This window comes from Cryptomeria japonica, chromosome 2 (assembly GCF_030272615.1).
Source record: "Cryptomeria japonica chromosome 2, Sugi_1.0, whole genome shotgun sequence".
NCBI classification, from domain to species: domain Eukaryota; kingdom Viridiplantae; phylum Streptophyta; class Pinopsida; order Cupressales; family Cupressaceae; genus Cryptomeria; species Cryptomeria japonica.
Window position 1 is genome coordinate 175,601,183 of NC_081406.1, and position 19,939 is coordinate 175,621,121.

Here is a 19,939-nt window from a genome sequence, read left to right on the forward strand (position 1 = left end):
TAAAATCAAGCATTGGATAAATACCAACATACATAAGGAAAAAATATAAGAATTTCATTTTTTTTTTTGGTTTCCTTCAATCTTTAAATATTGTTGAATTAACATATGATGCTTGACAATAATCAATACAAGTCATGGATTCTTCCACGAGATGACAGGTCTTATCAGTGCTTTTAAGCACCACCCAATCTAAATTTTTAGAAGTGAACAATTTTTTTAGAGCCATGTTCAAGGCCATGAATATCATGTTTAAGATTGGATGTAAGTCCAAGACTATGTTAAAAAATTCCAAATTGTGAATTTTATGATAGACCACTCTAAAATCCTTGAACCCTAACATAATACATATCATCTTGTAATCTATTAAAACTTAATTATGTATTAAATTATTTATCATCACACATAGAACTAAACATCTTTTATCTTCTTTATCAATTTTAATATAAAATTGTACACTTTATTTAAACTTAGCGGAAAGGACCCAATTATTGCCGATGTTCCAATAACTGTTCACTCCTTGGTTACCCAACCCCCTAATTACTAATTTTATAAAAACCAAAAAAAATGAGAATTAAAAGCCCATCAAGATATTTCACATGTACCAATAGTCACCAACTTATAATATTTAATTGGAGTTGTGCAACTTTATTGGTACTCATAGCACATGATTATTGAGGTACTCTGCATAAGTAATGGTAAAAACAATTTTTAGAGGAAAATGTATTGGTTATTAGAGGAATATGTATTGGATTAGTTGTGCAAATTTTGAGGTGGTTGTTGTTCACGGTTATTGGGACGTCTTTAAGTAGGTATTAGGTGTCACCTCTAAATGACCAATTTTTGACCCTTGTGTGCATAACGAATCATCATGCATTCTTTGCAACTTCTTAGAAGTTGAAACCATAGCTTTAAGCTCTTAAGTCACATACAAAGCCAACAAAAATATCACTAAAATCTGATGTACCATTCAAAAATTTAAGATAACAAAATTAACTATAACAACTACTGATGTTTTATCCTAATTATATTATAAAACAATCACTTTCTATTGTCAAATGTGAATTAGATTCAATTTTCAATTCTTTCCAAAAATGGGTTGAAAGATACTTTCGCTTGTTTGAACCACCATTTTATTGGATTCAATTTTCGAATCTTTCCAAAATGGGTTGAAAGCTACTTCACTTATTTGAACCACCATTTTCAATCTAACAAAGCAATTTTCCAGTCAACCACTGACCAAAATGGCAAAAAGTAGGAAAATAAGAAGGAAAGACTGAAGAGAAGCCACCTTAATCCCCAGCTGGAGGGAGTATCATGGAATACCAAGCATTTCAGTCTTGCCACTTGATTCCTCAAACTCCTTTCACACCTGTTACCTGTGAATAATCTATCTTTTTGACAGTTTTGATTTGATCGGAAAAGGATTTTGACCTAAATTTTGAATAATCTATCTGTTTGACATCTTTGGACCAACTCAACCAGTAAGAAAACTAAATAAACAATCATGACTACATTCAAAGAATTGACCAGAACAAATTCCTGGCAAGACCCTCTTATATACGTGCATCTTCCTCCTCACTTTCCTCAGAACTCATATCCAGTCCATTTCTATTTTTCTGAGGAGATAAAATGCCTTCCCCACAATCTAAGCAGACCTTCATAGCTGGGTAAGTGACTCCTGGCAGCCTTTGGTTTCTCTCAATATCAAGCTTTTCCCCTGTGCTAAAGGATTTTTCGTTGCTTCCTTCACTTCTTCCATTGATAGGGATTTTATTTTGAGAAAGCTATGGGCTTGGGGAGTGCACTCCCTCTCCGTCAAGCCTTGGACAACCTTTTTCAACCCTCTCACTAAACCACTTAATGTGCATCCAGTTTGGGTTCGGCTCATCAATCTCCCTCTTCATTTCTGGGAGCACTCTTGCTATGAGGCGATCGATAACTCTATTGGTCATTTCCTGAAGGTTGATGATGCTACATCCTAAATGGAACACACTACCTTTGCCTGCATTCTTGTTGATATCAACATCTTTGCTCCTCTCATGGGTGATGTGGTTCTTATGGTGGGGGATAGGCCTTGATCACAACTGCTGGATTTTGAAGGCCTCCCCTTTCTTGGTGATGCAAAAGATGCTTCTCTATTGGCCATCTTGCTTTGGGTTGCTCTTCTCCACAAAAAAAAGGGGTTTCTACCTGGTGGAAGAATGCTACTGTTGACCACTTAATAATTATTGCTACGGATTATGCGTTTCTTGGATCCTCCCATGAGGATGATGTCGTGCCCACCACGACTCCTGTTGCTCCTACTAATGTTTTTGTGGCCTCGTCTCTGGAGGCCCCCACTTCCGCTTCTCCTGTCCTGCAATCCTCCCCCGCTACTGGATCTGCTTCTGCTACTGGTGTTCAGTCACAACCTACTAATGTTGCTGTTCTGCAGCTCCCTATGGACCTCTTGTAGCCTTCTGCTGTCACCGGTGTTGTTGACCCTGCGGGGGCCCTTCCGGTGGATCTTAGCATTGCCTGGTCTGTGATTGCTCGCAGGCGTAAGGGGAAATCTTCTCCCTTGCCCCATACCCCCCCTAGTGGGGGTTTGGGTGGCCTGTTGCCCCCTTGAGTGGGGTTTGTTCCCTGGTTGGTTAGGTTTTTGTGTTTGTTTCTTTCCGCGTTTGGGCTATGGTTCTCTTCCAACATCATCTCTTTTGATGTTGCTTTTTGTTAAGGGCCAGGGCCCTAGTTAACACTGCTTTTTTAATTAAAAACATTCATTTTTAAACATAAAATTTTAATCATGGCTCCAAGTAGACATGATATCAGTTATCTATTACTTGTTGAATCATGCATGCAATATTAAAATTTGAATGCTAGGGTATTTTATGAAAGGACAAAGCCCTAGATTATTTGGATAATGAAGTGAACATTGATAAGCATCATTGTTACACATATGTACTAAAATCAAGCATTGGATAAATACCAACATACATAAGGAAAAAATATAAGAATTTCATTTTTTTGTGGTTTCCTTCAATCTTTAAATATTGTTGAATTAAGATATGATGCTTGACAATAATCAATACAAGTCATGGATTCTTCCACCAGATGGTAGGTCTTACCAGTGCTTTTAAGCACCACCCAATCTAGATTTACACAAGTGAACAATTTTTTTAGAGCCATGTTCAAGGCCATGAATATCATGTTTAAGGTTGGATGTAAGTCCAAGACTATGTTAAAAAATTCTAAATTGTGAATTTTATGATAGACTACTCTAAAATCCTTGAACCCTAACATAATACATAGCATCTTTTAATCTATTAAAACTTATTTATCATCACACATAGAACTAAACATCTTTTATCTTCTTTATCAATTTTAATATAAAATTGTACACTTTATTTAAGCTTAGGGGAAAGGACCCAATTATTGCCGATGTTCCAATAACTGTTCACTCCTTGGTTACCCAACCCCCTAATTACTAACTTTATAAAAACCGAAAAAAATGAGAATTAAAAGCCCATCAAGATATTTCACATGTACATTAGTCACCAAATTATAATACTTAATTAGAGTTGTGCAACTTTATTGGTACTCATAGCACATGATTATTGAGGTACTCTGCATAAGCATTGGTAAAAACAATTTTTAGAGGAAAATGTATTGGTTATTAGAGGAATATGTATTGGATTAGTTGTGCAAATTTTGAGGTGGTTGTTGTTCACGGTTATTGGGATGTCTTTAAGTATGTATCCAATTTTTGACCCTTGTGTGCATAACGAATCATCATGCATTCTTTGCAACTTCTTAGAAGCTGAAACCATAGCTTTAAGCTCTTAAGTCACATACAAAGCCAACAAAAATATCACTAAAATCTGATGTACCATTCAAAAATTTAAGATAAACAAAATTAACTATAACAACTACTGATATTCTCCTAATTATATTATAAAATAATCACTTTCTATTGTCAAATTGAATTGGATTCAATTTTCTATTATTTTATAGTCCATGATGCCAGCCATCTATGTATGGGTCTATAGATGGGTTAAAGCAGTATGAGACTACCTCGTACTCCTTGCTGGAGGTACCTTACTCGCTTGTGGGATTTGAACTTGTGACCATTTTATTGGATTCAATTTTCGATTCTTTCCAAAATAGGTTGAAAGCTACTTCACTTATTTGAACCACCATTTTCAATCTACCAAAGCAATTTTCCAGTCAACCACCGACCAAAATGGCAAAAAGTAGGAAAATAAGAAGGAAAGACTGAAGAGAAGCCGTCTTAATCCCCAGCTGGAGGGAGTATCATGGAATACCAAGCATTTCAGTCTTGCCACTTGATTCCTCAAACTCCTTTCACACCTGTTACCTGTGAATAATCTATCTTTTTGACAGTTTTGATTTGATCGGAAAAGGATTTTGACCTAAATTTTGAATAATCTATCTGTTTGACATCTTTGGACCCACTCAACCGGTAAGAAAACTAAATAAACAATCATGACTACATTCAAAGAACTGACCAGAACAAATTCCTGGCAAGACCCTCTTATATACGTGCATCTTCCTCACTTTCCGCAGAACTCATTTCCAGTCCATTTCTATTTTTCTGAGGAGATAAAATGCCTTCCCCACAATCTAATTTCAATCCTCCTGATAATGGAAGGCATATTCCCAAAAGAGGGAAGGTGATAAAATCCATTGCTTCATCTCTTGCTCACTTCATTAAGTCTTTCTTCTCATCCCTTTCTGCTCAAACTGCCTCTTGACACCACTTTGCTTCTCACTATTTTTCTTCTTCATTATCATCTTGTGTGTTGCAGAGCATTTGTATGGCAGTTACAGATCAGATATGGTGGCAGAATGTTCAAATCTGTGGGAGATAAAACAGAGCAGTAGCATGCTCCAAGCTTTGTAAAATGATCACATATTCTTGGGACTAAACAGCTATCTTTGTTCCACTATATATCAAGTTTGTTGTTGGTGTGGATGATTTTTGTTATAGAATTTTGTCTGTCTTTCTGCCATTACCTGGTTTTCATTGGCCACAAGGTGGGCTGATATTTTTCTCTTTTATTGAGTTTGTGAGTATGGTATATGAGGACGTTGATAGAGATTTGAAAAAATGTTTTCTCTTAAAGGGATGATCATTTTAGCCATTAAAAACCTCTGTTTTGTTATACAGAGCTTACTTTAAATGATATGATACTTGCATTAAAATTTGCTAGATAATTTAAACTGTATTTTTTTATTTGAGTTTCTGAAAGTCGTTATTATTTAAGAGAATGTTCATGGTTAAAAGAGAGTTGTGGGATTGTTTGAAAGTATAAATTGGAAATTTATTTTTTTCACAAGAGATCAGAACAAGACATCTTTGAATTTAGATGTCACGAATGTATATTGATCTATATAAAGTTGTTCATTATTTATGTTCTTGACTTGAAAATGTAAAGAAATACAATATTAAATGAAAATAATTTCTTCTTGTGCATATAAGAGTTGTTTTTTAAAGCTTAATTTATTTTGTAATTCAATTGAGATTAAGGATGATCTAATGCTATTCTTAAATGTTACTCTATTTTCATAAAGATTAATTTTGATCAATGAAAAAATAATATTTTTTACCATTTTCTGATATGGTTGAGGTGTAAATTTGTTGTTAAAATTTTGATTATTGAAACATATGATGTTTAAGCATTGCAATCTCTTTCTTATATCCTTGAAAACTAAAAAAAATAAATTAAAATAAAATTCACAAGTCTTATTATAAGCGAAAAAGTAACCTTGCAACAAATAAAACGAACTTTATTTAGGTAGATTATTGTATAAATGTGTAACTAATGCTAGATTTTAAAATATTAAATGTAAAGGGATTGTATACTTCACTCTGGATCTAAGAGTGAAATATAAGCATGGATGGCTAACAAAATTTTCTCACCATAGTATGGCAAATTAATGACCACAAAGTGATAACCATCTTGTGTTTTGTGTAGACCTATGATTTTTTTTAATGTTTATCTTATAGTTTGGGGTATTGCAACACATATACGATATTTGGGGTATCATTTTAATCTAGTTGATTGAATACTAGTTTGATCTAGTTCACCAAGATCCCTATTTTCTATTGACATGTAAGTACTATCATTATTTAAAAATATCTTTGAGATTATTGAATTCTGGGGTTTCATGTTTTTTATAGTCCACCTTGAAAGGCTAACGTAATGACCTTGAACAATTGTTGAAAAATAGCAAGAGAGAATGCAAGTAATCTAATTGAAAATTTCAATGAAAATACTATCATTTTAGTGCTCCAAATCTAATTTTTCCTACGAATGCTTATCAAGGCTTAAGATGTTCAAATTATTATCAAATATTGAACTAATATTCAAATGAATGCATTTAGATACTATCATACTAAATAGTCATATAATCATACATAGAGTTGAGTCTCAATAAATATGTGGATAGGGTGGGAGTCAACCATTTGAATTTTAGTTCAAATCATGTCGTATGAGGTTGCACTCACATGTTGTAGGATTGACTCAAGATGACTAACATCTTGGGATAAAAGTGGATATCCAAAACCCCAGGATAATAATAAGTTGAATTTATAGGAATAGTTGTAGATAGGACATGGATAAGGTTGAATGTATAGAAGTACATGTAGGTGAAATTAAATGTTGATGGATAAGGATCAAGAAAGAAACCAAACTTAGCATGAAAGTGTGCCACATGTTACTATCTAATTGTATTAATTCATTCGATTAAAATTGACCCAAAATTTAATGAGAATTAGCATAGGTACGTAAATTTCACTATTACACTTTTCCCCGACTTTAAGATGCATAAATGAATCCTAAAATGAATGTATGTGTTTCAAAATAGATGAGAACTCACAAAACATGCATAAAGAATTATAAATATTTAGACATAAAAAGATATGAGATATGTAAAATAATGGACTAACTCAATGATTTCATGTGTTTGTCCTCTCATCGACATGCACACTCAATAGGAACCAACAAGACAAATAAATTATATGCACTAAGCAGCTTCAATCACTAAGTGAAATAGCCAAAAAATACACTTGCTTTAATTGCCTAGGAAAACAAGGAAGTAGAAAGGTTAGGGGAAAAACCACTTGTAAAAAAGATTATGTTAATATAGTTTATCTTGTGTAGTAGTAGTAGAATGGTATGGAATATCTGACACTACCATGTCAAGTGATCTTGATATCCATCCAAGCATGGTGATGAGTCTGTTGGCAACCCATTTTGTTGTGTCTCATTTTTTCCTATTTTGCTCTATATAATTGTATCTTATGTTTAATTAGCCCAGGGTTATAATCAATATGAGAAATACTAAATGGGTCAATCATGCTTATTTTGTGCCTCTAGAAGTTGTTCAATTTACATCATGCCTTACTCAAATACCCAAGTTGAAAAATTAAAATTTGGCTAAGTGTTATCTTTGTCAATTTGTTAGGGTTTCAGTATTGTTCATGCTATTATGTCTTTCCTATTAGCCTCAACTCTTTGTCTTGAGGTGATGTACAAATAGTAAAGTGTTTTTTAATCAAATATTCAACCCATCAAAATATTCCTTACTTTGATGCCTCCTTAAACATCCTTTCCATGTTCTTCCCAATCCTCAGAGTCTGATGTGTATTTTGATTGAGTAACAATATTGTCAACTCATTAGACTTTTGAGCTTTCCTGTATCCTCCTACCTCTCCCACGTTTTATTGAATCCTTGACCCCAAAGTCTTAATGTGGTTGAGCATTGTTTTATAAACATATTAGAGTTTCGATCATTTTCATGTACCATTTTTGGTATGCATTTTCTTACATTCTAAATCCCTAAAGTTTAAAGCATATTCTTGGCCAAGTGTTATTGTCAATCTGTTGGGTTGTTTGTGGTTCCCTTATTCCCCTTCATCTTTAAGAATTCAATAGTCTTTCTTCTCAATCCCGGAAGCTTGAAATTATTCATAAGCCTAAGTCCTTATCTATTGGACTTTTCGACTTCTTCATCCACCTATCCTTTGGTACCTATTCCCTTGATTCCTTGAATCTTTAAATTTTAGACTTTCGAACTTTGACATCCCTCTTTACTTGTCTACCATGTCCTCAATTCCCCACAAGCCTAATGTCTCAATTCCTAGTACTTATTTCCCTTATCAGAGTTCAAAGCTTCCCATTTCCTTCTACTACTTTTAGCATATGTTAAGGCATATCATTGATCCCCAATTATTGACATCTTTTCTATAAATTTTTGAATTCTTATATCTTTCAAACTTCTAAGATTTCCTCTACCTTCTTGCCTTCTCTTCCATCCATGATTCCTTGATGTATGCCTTTCCTTTACCAATGCCATGATGACATCATCTCTCCTCAATAACTTTATCCATCCCAATAAATTCCCCTCCATGCTAACATCATCCTTATGTCATGTTACATCATCCTTTGGTGATGTCATCATCAAGGGTTGGACTTTCAGAGCATTTCTTCCCTTCTTTTTATGACAAGCAATTAGATGGATCCCCAAGGCCCTATGCTTGATGGATAAAGGCTTTGCCAGGGAATCAACAAATTTAGTAATCTTCTCCAGGTTAGAAAGGGTATGATGGTAAGAGAATTATTGACATTTCTTTGATAGCTATAGGATGACATCAACTCACATATTTTCATCCATCTATTGCTCTACAATGCTGTTAATTCCCTCCAACCACTAGATTCTAATCTAAAGAAGGTCAGCAAATGGTTTAAATGAATTTTGTCATGGATCCAAAAGAAATTGATGGTGCACATACCTTAATTATTATTTATTTTCATTGCATGTGATTCATAGAGGATTCAGATTTTAAATATGATTGAACATTGAAAAATAGGCATGGTCATCACCAAATTTTATAAGAAATTATGGATTTACAGGGTCCTCATCCAAATTTACACATTTCCATTTTTGGGTGACCTATATAAGGATATATGCATATTGAATTTCATTTGTAGAGGAGGATAATTTTTTTTTTGAATTGGAGAGGAGCATATTAGAAATAAATTACTTAATAGAATCATAAGGTTCATAGTTTCAAAGTCAAGGTATTGTAATTTTACAATTGTAATGTTCTAGGTTTATCCCAAATGTATAATAACTCATGTAACTATTGTATAAAAAATGGTTAAAGACAAATTCAACCTTTATTGAATGTCTCTTTATGCATGAAGCCCATTTCTTCACGTGTTTATGAATAGTTGGCCAACTAGATGACTATCAAATTTTTGTAAATATTTTCTAGGATATCTTCTTAGAAAAATAAAAGAAAATGTATGGGTATGTTTACGGATTATTAAGCAGACTCATTTAATAGTATACAACTATCAATTATTTTTTTAAATATATGTATAGAGCCTAGCTCACTTATGCATTTTAAAATGAATACCTTTGCTTGATATCTTGATTAAGATATCATCTTGGTTTCAATTATTGCATGTTTAAATGAATTTAGAGACTTTGTTCAACTAGATAAAGGCATCAATCCATTACATGAATTTTCTCCCCATCACCCTCTACACACTCATAATAAATTTAAAACATCTTTTAGTTTCAATAGTTTTAGTATGTTCTGAAGTTATCATGTGCAAGTGTCTGTAATATCTAAGGGGTTATCATAAAACACATTATCACACACTCATAAGGTAAATCATTTATTCTAATAAGGTGCTTAACCTTAATTTAGAAAAAAAAAACAATCTATAGACATGAAGTGACAACCAAAATAGGATTGTACAATACAATGGGTATGTTATGTCAGAGTGAATTTTGTGTTCTTATGATAATATCTATTGTAACACCTCAAAGAATGTGTTTGATTAAAAAATCAATGTTAATTAGGGTGTCGACCCTTAACATAGTCAGAGACTATAAAAAAAGACAAAACAAACCAAGGGAGAAAGCCCCTTTACAACAATCAGATAAAAAAACAAACAAGACCCAATTCAAGGAGGGGAAGAGACACCCAAGCCTTGAGAGGGAGAGGTTAGGACAAGGGGGGAAGACCTCCCCTTCCGCCTTCGACAAACCACAGTCCAAGCGACACAATCATTAGGACCAAGAGAGAGATCAGGTGGAAGTGATTCAGTAGAGTTGTGATTAGAAGTAGTTGCAGAGTGTTGTTGTAGAACCGCAACATGAAGTTGAGAAACAACAACAAAATGTTGTAGGGTAGGTTGTTGAAGAAGAGTAAAACCAGAAGCAGGCTCAACAGTAGTAGAACAAGGTTGTTGAACAACAATGAGAGGATCAGTAGAAGGTTCAATAGAAATGAGAGACTCTTCATCACAGGAGGAAACATCATCCTCATGAGAGGAACAAGTAGTATCCAACGCATTGACAGTTAAATGTTCAACGGTGGCATCTTTCCACCAAGAGAAGCACCCTTATGGCGAGGAAGAGAATAGTCTGAAGCAAGATGCCCTGTTGAGAAGCATTTTCAACAACGGAAGGGCAAACCCTCATAATCCAACGGCTGAGACCAAGGCCTATCCCCAACCATAGGAACAACATCCTTGGGGAGAGGCAAGGAGATGCCGATGTCGACTAACAAGTGAGCAAAGGTAGAGTGTCCCATAGAAGACGTGGCCTCATCCACATTCAAGAAATGACCAATGGAGTTGCCAATGGCCTCATAGTAGGAGAGTTCCCAAAAATGGAGAGGGAGATTAGGAAGGCGAACCCATATTTGATGCACAGATAATGATTCAGTAAGGGGATTAAAAGAGGTTGTCTAGGGCTTGACAGAAAGAGAGTGATCTCCCCAAGCCCACACTTTGTCCAAAACCAAGTTTCTATCCAAGGTAGAAGTAAAGGATGCAATAAAAAAATCCTTCCCACAAGGAAAGAGCTCAATGTTGTGGGCAATCAGGGGTTTCCAAGAGTTACTCACCCAATGATGGAGGTTTGGAAGAGAGGGCCAGAGCCTAGAAAATCTGCACACCAAAGCATTACTCTGATAGAAGTCAATATTGTCCAAAACATCCTGGCCACAAACCACCACAGGGGAAGATTTGGCACAGGGAAGGGGAGGAACCCCCTTAATAGTAGAAGCCCTAGCTGCATGAGCATAACTTCTTCCACCAAAAAGAGGAGGAGGTCTGGGAGCATCCACACCTTTGCCTGCAAAAGCAACAACCGAAGAAACAACAATGCCCTTAGTAGAAGGAAGACCCCCTGCCCCAGAGTCCACGTGAGGAGGGGGAAGGTCCGAGCCAACCAAAGCATTGTTAGGAGAGACAACATCAACCAACACAGAGCAGGAGGGTGAGGGAAGGTCACTAGCATCCCCCACGCTGGGGAGGGGGGGAGGAATATGTAGACGAGGGCTTGTGGGCAGAGACAGACGAAGCAACCCACACACCAAACACAACACTAGTAGCTTCTGGGAGAGGGGTGGGGGATCTACAAACGAGGGCATGTGGGCAGAGACAGATGGAGCAACCCACACACCAAACCTGACACCAGTAGCAGAAGCATCGATCAAACATTGCAAAGTGGAAGAGTCATTGTAGAGGAGCGAGAGGAGCGGGAGAGACATTTCAAAATTGTTGAAAGATTATAATATATTGAAACCTATGTTAAAACTTTATGGTTTGAACCAAGAATGTAAGCACTACAGGCAAGAAGCCCCACTATTTCTCCAAGGTTCTCCCCAAGGTAAAGCATGCTCCATTGTTAATACGGTAGAGACGAATCCGTGGGGTTTGAACCTAGGTTGTAGGCACCTCAAAGAATGTTGATGATAGTGTTAGCACATCCATTACTAAGTGATACAAAGATTGCTCAATCCTCTTCAAAAAGTAATAAGATTACTCTCATGACTGTCTTGAAATGACTCAATGACTAATGTGGATATTTTAAAGGGGCCTTTTCTCGTAAATACAGATATAAACTAAAAGTTACAAAAAATTTAACTTCTTTCTCCTTTAAGCACATTTTAATATGTAAGATTCACATATAAATATTTCAAAGTACATACATATTCATAAGCAAATTTATAGTTAAAATACTTCTTCAAAGTAAACCTATTCTAACAGATATCCAAATTAAATTGCAAAAGAAGTAGGATAACAAGATAATGTAAATGACTCAATATACAATGATAGTGCAGAATTTATCCTTCTACTCTGGAATATTAGATTGAACAAATAAAAGAATAATATTATACTAACCAGGAATTCTCAGAGTCAGATATGATATTGGTGCAATCATCAAAGGAAACATAGAAATTAATATTTTTGAGATTTCATCGAATCAGAGTGCCATACTGATGCACTGAACCGAGACGAGATCCTATGCAAGTGTCTTCAAGACACATAGTCAATGAATATATCCACTTTGTAAGCAAAAAGTCCACAACGTACCAATTCCAAATGATCAAAACATCATTTCCAACAAGCAAATGTTTGTTTGATTGATCAAAATAAAAAGAAAGTGTGCTTAGGCCTTAGATTAGTGGTCAGATCTTTACATGAAGCTAAGAATCCATGTGGGACATCTCCAGACTATAGTTCAACCTCTAGTCAGCTGATGGTGACCACATGGTGGAAGGTAGATAACTGCCATGCCATCTATAGTGTTATTCAGAACCAAAATTGAGAAAATTACTAACTAACCACACACTTGGATCTATACTTCAACAATTATCATTCATTCTCTTCTCTAGAAATGCATCGATGAAAGCATTCATTGTTCTATTCAAATCCTCAAGATCAGAGTCTTGATGTATCTGATTTGATATTTTGAGAAGAGTTGATTTTTTCAAATTTTTTTATAACTTTTTAAAATCGAACGACTTAAATTATACACATTAAATTTTGATTTCTAAATTTGAAAATGTTAAACAACCAAAATTGACGGATTAAAATGTAGGATTTAAGACTGGCCCTCTAAAACTTGTGTTTGCATTTTCAATAATTCCAACTACTGTTGCATCATGTCATCAATGGAATCCTTTGAAACTTATTGATACAAGTTGTCCTTGACCTACAATAGCACTTGACCTCCTGAGCTATTGTAGAAGGTGAACATTCCTGTACAGAGGTTTCCCAAAACAAGCGAGACAAATCTGCATGAATTCTTCTATTCTTGACAAAACTTGGCTTGCAGAATTTTGACTTTTTATTAACTTGTCTTTGCATTTCATCAAGGCTAAGACAATCATCTTTGTGGCCTTGAGCCATTCCCTTGGTTGTTCCTGATTCTTATTGTCAGACAATATTGCCTTCAACATTTGCTCGAAGATGTGGGTCTTCATCCTTTGTAAAATAGGGATATAACCTTCTCACATCATTATGCTCTCGTCTACTCTTGCTTGTTTAGTATTTGTTTTAGGTTGTAGGTACAGTTATGTGAGTGTAGGTTTTTGTATATTTTTGAGTGACGAATTGTTATTGTTTATGGGTTCAATTAGATCAGTTTTTTAAGTGTTGAATAATTCATCTTTTAAGTTGGAGTAGATTAGTGTTGGCAATGTTGTGCGATCTTGTAGTTTTTGGGTGTTGTTTTATTTTGATAGTTTATAGAATTTTTCACTATTATTTATTCTTTAGTTTTTTTGTTGTTGTAATCATATATTTCATGTGTAAAAATCAAATTTTATTTCTTAAAGAATATTTAGATGTTTATGTGCAAAAACTATTAATTTGAGTGCACATATTTGTGAAGAAATTGCTAAATCTTTCTTAGCCCAGTTTGTCGTTGTGTCAAAAGACCAATCTATCAACGCCTGATACAAACTGTAGAGATATGGATCACACGTGAGGCAGTTAGTCCCTTGTCACGAATCCCAAGGGGAGCACTGACCATTTTGCCAACAATCTCCCCCTCAACGTTACTCGAGGGGATTCGAACATGTGACCCAACGCTCTGATACCATTTGTTGGCCCAGTTTGTCGTTGCGTCAAAAGACTGATCTATCAACGTTTGATACAAACTATAGAGATATGGATCGCATGGGAGGCAGTTAGTCCCTTGTCATGAATCCCGAGGGGAGCGCTGAACATTTTGCCAACATCTTTGTGGGTATTCATTATATTTTCAATATTTATTTGAAGAGGATCTTAAGTTTAATATTTATACTCAAATTTGCTATGAGTTATTGTATTAAAAACTAATTAGAAAAATAATTATTTGGAAATATTACAAGGTTCTTCAATTACAACTCCACTTTGGGCATAACGAACATTACATGATGTAGCGGATTGGGTAGGGGATTTGTCAAAGACCAAGAGCATGTGATTGTAGTTTCAGGTACTACCACATATCTTGATTGCCACTGCCTTAGATCCATAGTCCCCTCTTGAGGCCTTTGACATTCTTGAGTGGGGTGCAACAATGCTTGAGTATAGTTCCTTAATTAGGAACCATACTTAGAATTTGGTCCCCCTTCCTAAGAGAATGGAACTTGTTTGATGCATGTGGAACTATTAGATACATTTTGTAGTAAATGGGTTAGTGAATAAGTTGAAAGAGCTACTACTAGTCACTAAAGGAATTTTGTATATTATCAGCACTAACTACACTCAAATTTCTGCACTAGTTGTAAAGAAGAACTATATTTGACTCACACTCACTATCAACACATTATTATGAGATTTAGTTTTCTTCATGAGGAGATTTAGGAGGAAATTTATATAGAGCATCCAAAAGGTTTCTAACAAGATTCTTCTATGGTGTGCATAACTCAAAAATCTATCTATGATTTCAAATAGGCCTCTTAGGAGTGGTACAATAAGAAAGATTCCTACCTTCTTATTGTTAGGTTCTCTATATTCCATTTTTCTTAAAATGTATATATATTCTATTGCAAGATAAGACTATGTTAATCGTAGTTTTGAAAATTGATGACTTATTTACCATAGGGAGTTCTACATTCTCCACCATAATAATGAAAAATATCCGTCATGATAGGTTTTTGATGATTGACTTGGCTTTGATAGTTTATTTCCTTAGGATTAAGATCAGTCAATTTAGTTTGGGGACCACCATTTTACAATCCAAATATGCCCTTGATTTTCTTTTGCACTCACATGACAAACTACAAGCCTGCATTGCCTCCCTTTTCATCTAGGGTTAAACTAGAGCTTCCATGTTCTTCAACATTGATTGATTGTACATTTTATCAGTATCTGTCAAGGACCTTCATTCATGTGACAAACTAGAGACTCAACATTTCATATGCCAAAGGCATGGTCTCTTGGTTTATGTAGGAGCCCCATGAACTATATTGGAAGGAAACCAAGCAAATCCTCCATTACATGAAAGGTATGCAAAGTTTTGAGTTTCACTATCTAATGTGGACATTGACTTGATGGAGCATACATATTAAAATTCTAAATATTGATAACTTTACATTGTACTTATCCATATATACAAATATTAATTGTGAGGCACCATCAATTGTTAAAATATAATTTTTTTCTTATAAAATACTCATTAATAAACACCAACAAACTCCATTTTATACCATTTTTCCTATCTACTATCAATGCATACCCATATTTAATTCTAACTGCAAAATGTTTTCCATCCTAGTGTGAATTGGATTCAAATTCCCTCCAACATGTGTTGGAAGGTCATGTGTTGGAACGTACTGTCACATATTTGGCCCACCATTCTCAACCCAGTCAACCACCGACCAACACAAAGTAACTGTAATTATCTCAATTCGATAAAAAAGCGTCGCAAAGAGTAGCAGTTATATAAGTAGAAAAGACAATATTAACATAATCAAGAGAAGTTGTCTTAATCCCCACTCCCAGCTGGACTATCACGGAACTGTGGGGCCTTCAGTCTTGGTCCATCATCTCTCAAACTCCTTTCACACTATCTGTTTCACATCTTTAGACCCACTCATCCAGAAAGAAAACTAAATAAACAATCTTGACTACATTCAAAGCATTGACTGGAACAAATTCCTTGCAGGATCCTGCTATATACGCGCACCTTCCTCCTCTCTTTCCTCACAACTCATTTCCCTTCAATTTCCATTTTCGTAAGGAGATAAAATGCCTTCCTCACAATCTAATTTCAGTCCTCCCGATAATGGAAGGCATATTCCCAAGAGAGGGAAGGTGAAAGAAGCCATTGCTTCATCCCTTGCTCACTCCATCAAGTCTATCTTCACATCCCCTTCTACTCAAACTACCTCTTGACACCATTCTGCCTCTCACTATTTCTTCTTCTTCACTATCATCTTGTGTTTTACAGAGCATTTGTATGACAGGTTACAGATCAGATATGGTGGCAGAATGTTCAAATCTGTGGCAGCTAAAATAGAGCAGTAGCATGCTCCAAGCTTTGTAAAAAGATCACACACTCTTGGCACTATAGCTTTGTTCCAATATATATCAAGTTTGTTGTTAGTGTGAATAAATTTTATTGAAATTTTTTGTCTCTGTCTACCATTACCTGGTTTTCATTGCCCACAAGGTGGGCTGATGTTTTTTTCCTCTTTTATTCACAAGTATAGATGAAACCTGGTTTGTTTAGCAGCTTTGCCAGCGGTGTATGATCAAAACTTAAAAGTGAAAAGTTTTCAACAAAAATCTCCCTATTTATCTTCTTTTTATAAACTTTTAACTTGCTTAAATATTTAGAAAACTGTCTTGTTTTAAAGGGATAATCATTTTAACCATTCACAACCTTTGTTTTGTTATACAGAATTTAACTGCAACGATATGATACTTGCTTTAAAATTGCTAGTTTGGCCTGACTGCCTGACTGGATATTTAATTTGAGTATTTGAGAGTTAAAATTAGATAGGACATGTTCAATGTTAAATGAAAGTTGTGGGATTATTTTTGATTAAGGAAAAACAAGTTTTTAAGAGACCAGAAACCCTTTACAAGACAGGTTTTAGAAGGACCTGCAACTCGAACCGTAAGATAAACTTGAAAGACCACTCAAAGAAACAGAACACAAAAGAGATTTGGCCCAACCAATCAAAAGAAGGGGAACAGGGGATTGTTTGAAAGTATAAAATTGATTGTTTTTTAAATGAGAGGAGTTTTTCAATATATGTGATAATTGATTCAGAACAGGGGATTCAAATTCTGATAAAAAACATCATATTATTTGGATGTTGATGTCATATGTATTTATCTACTTGAATTTTTTTTATTGTTTATATAATCTATATTTTTAGATCCTTTTATTCTTATTTGAAATTGTAGAGAAATATAATTAGCTGATAAATTTTATTATGTGACTGTTTTCTAGCATTCAACATTATCACGCCTCAAAACTGAAACTTTTCAGGGAGCCGGTGATAGGATTCCGTGATATATTTCTTGCAAACTTCACCCATATAACCATGCACTACAGCCGCCACAAAAATTTGCACAACTAATCCAATACATATCCTTCTAAGAGCCAATGCAATAAAGTTACACAATCCTCCAATTAAAGTCTACAAATATTTATTATTGAAGTACAAGTGGGCCGCTATTGGTATATGTAAAATTTATTAGTGGGCTTTTAATTATCTTTTTTTTTGTTTCTTTAAAGTTAGTAATTGGGGGGTTGGGTGAGCAAGAAGTGAATGGTCATTAGAACATGGGTGGTAATTGGGCCCCTTCCCTAATGACTTTAAAGTTGTTAGTGTTGATGATGACTACCCATAATTAAGTGAAATGTATTCCTTAGATCTAAAAAACAAAAAATCAAGCTATGCCACATAAGCTCACCAATAAAACATGACCTAGTGTGCAAGTGTGAGTCTCACTTTTTTTTTGTGGCCTTTTTGGACACCTTGACAAAAAGCATGATAATGTGACATCATATTTGACGATGTGACCTTAAAACGTTAATTATAAGTAGAAGACTTGCTAAACAAACTAAAGTGACATCATATTTGATAATAATCCTACTATATACTACCACCTGTAAATGATGTTCAATTCTCAATTCAATATGCAAGATGTATTCTATTTTATATTTTCTTGATCTATGTAATATCTATTTATATAATAAATCTGATTATCTTCTTTTGTATGGCAGGTGAGAGGAGCATTTATAGATTTTGATGTCCTTCTCACAAATATCAATTGATATATATATATGCAAGAGGGGAGGATCAAGCAATGCCTTGACTGGTCATGTCTCATAGACATGACCGATCAAGACATTACTTGATCGCACCCTTTGAATTATAATTACCAATCGGTGTTTACTTTAATCAACAACCCGATACTAATCGAGGTCTATGTAACTTATTATCTGATGCCAATCGGTGTCTACGTGACATGTTAACCGATGCCAATCGATGTCTACATGACTTGGTGATCGCTTAACTAATAGTTAGATACCAAGCGGTGTATGCTTTGCCACCTGATAACAATCGGTTAATCTCGATAATCATCATTTGTTTACTGTTGATAAATCAACTGATATAAATCGGGATATATGGTTAGCCCGATAATAATCAGTGATCGTAGTTATAATGCAAACCAATATCAATCGGTATACTATGCTATGATATGATTATCGATAGTTTGAGCATTGGTCAAACTCAGTAGATTGGACATATACAAGTGAAGAATGATCATCAAATGAAAGAACAATAGCTTGAGGTTTTCCTAATAGTTTTATCGATAGGATAAATGATTGAATGAGAGACTTCATTTATCTCTCATTCAATCATTTATCTTACCAAAGCTATCATGCATTAACACTCCCTCTTAGCTAGGTAAGATAAATGAAAACAATATATCAAGCATCACAATTCAAATGTTGGTCAGTATTCTTTACACAATCTGACTTTCTAGAAAATCATATCACCTAACACATGATATGAAGTATCACCTAAACACGTGATACAAATGTCCATCATGTCAATTTTGTGACGGCAGGATATCACCTAAGCATGTGATATCAGTATTGCCTAAACACGCAATACTTAAGGATAATCATATGAGAAAAGATTAAACTCTCATCTTATCCAAGTTGTGGTATGTGCACTAACATCTTATACAAATGTTTTACCACAACTCAATCATGACACATCCATGACACACCAGAGATCCAACATGATAACTGGTTTGGACATCATAAGATCGTCACCTTATAATGTCTACATACAAGTGTTCATTATCTCGAGAGATAGTCACCTCTTAGATCTGAACCCAGGGGATAAAATCCAAAATGTCCTATCATGACAAAGAAGTTTACACATTAAACATCTTATTGATATGCAAATATAGATTACAAAGCAACTTACCTTTCTATCATACCTAAACCTTTTCTAAAGTGATCAACCTTCACTCTGGAAAGAGGTTTGGTCAGAATGTCTACATTTTGATCTCCTGTACAAGCATATTCTAATTGGATCACATTCATGTCTACCATATCTCACACATAGTGGTATGGAATCTCAATATGCTTGGATCTGTCATGGAACACTGGATTTACTGAAAGTTTTATGCAGCTCTGATTGTCACAATGTATAACAGTGGGTTTTATAGGTTCTCCAAACAACCCCACAAGCAACTTCCTAAGCCATACTGCCTCTTGGGTAGCCATAGAAGCTGCAATGTATTCTACCTCAGTGGAGCTTTGAGCTATAGAAGGCTGCTTCCTGCTGATCCAAGATATCATAACTGAACCTAGATTGAAGCAACACCCTGAAGTGCTTTTTATGTCAGTCACACTTCCAGCCCAATCTGAATCTATAAATCCATGTAGGTCTATATCAACTTTCTCATATTTGAGACCAAGATTTAGGGTACCTTGTAGGTATCTCATGATGTGTTTTACTGCAACCAGGTGTATCTCCTTAGGTTCACACATAAACTGACTTAGAGCATTAACTGCATAACATATATCTGGCCTTGTATTTACCAGGTACATCAAGGACCCAATCATCTATCTGTATTGAGTAGTGTCAGTGGGTTGTGAC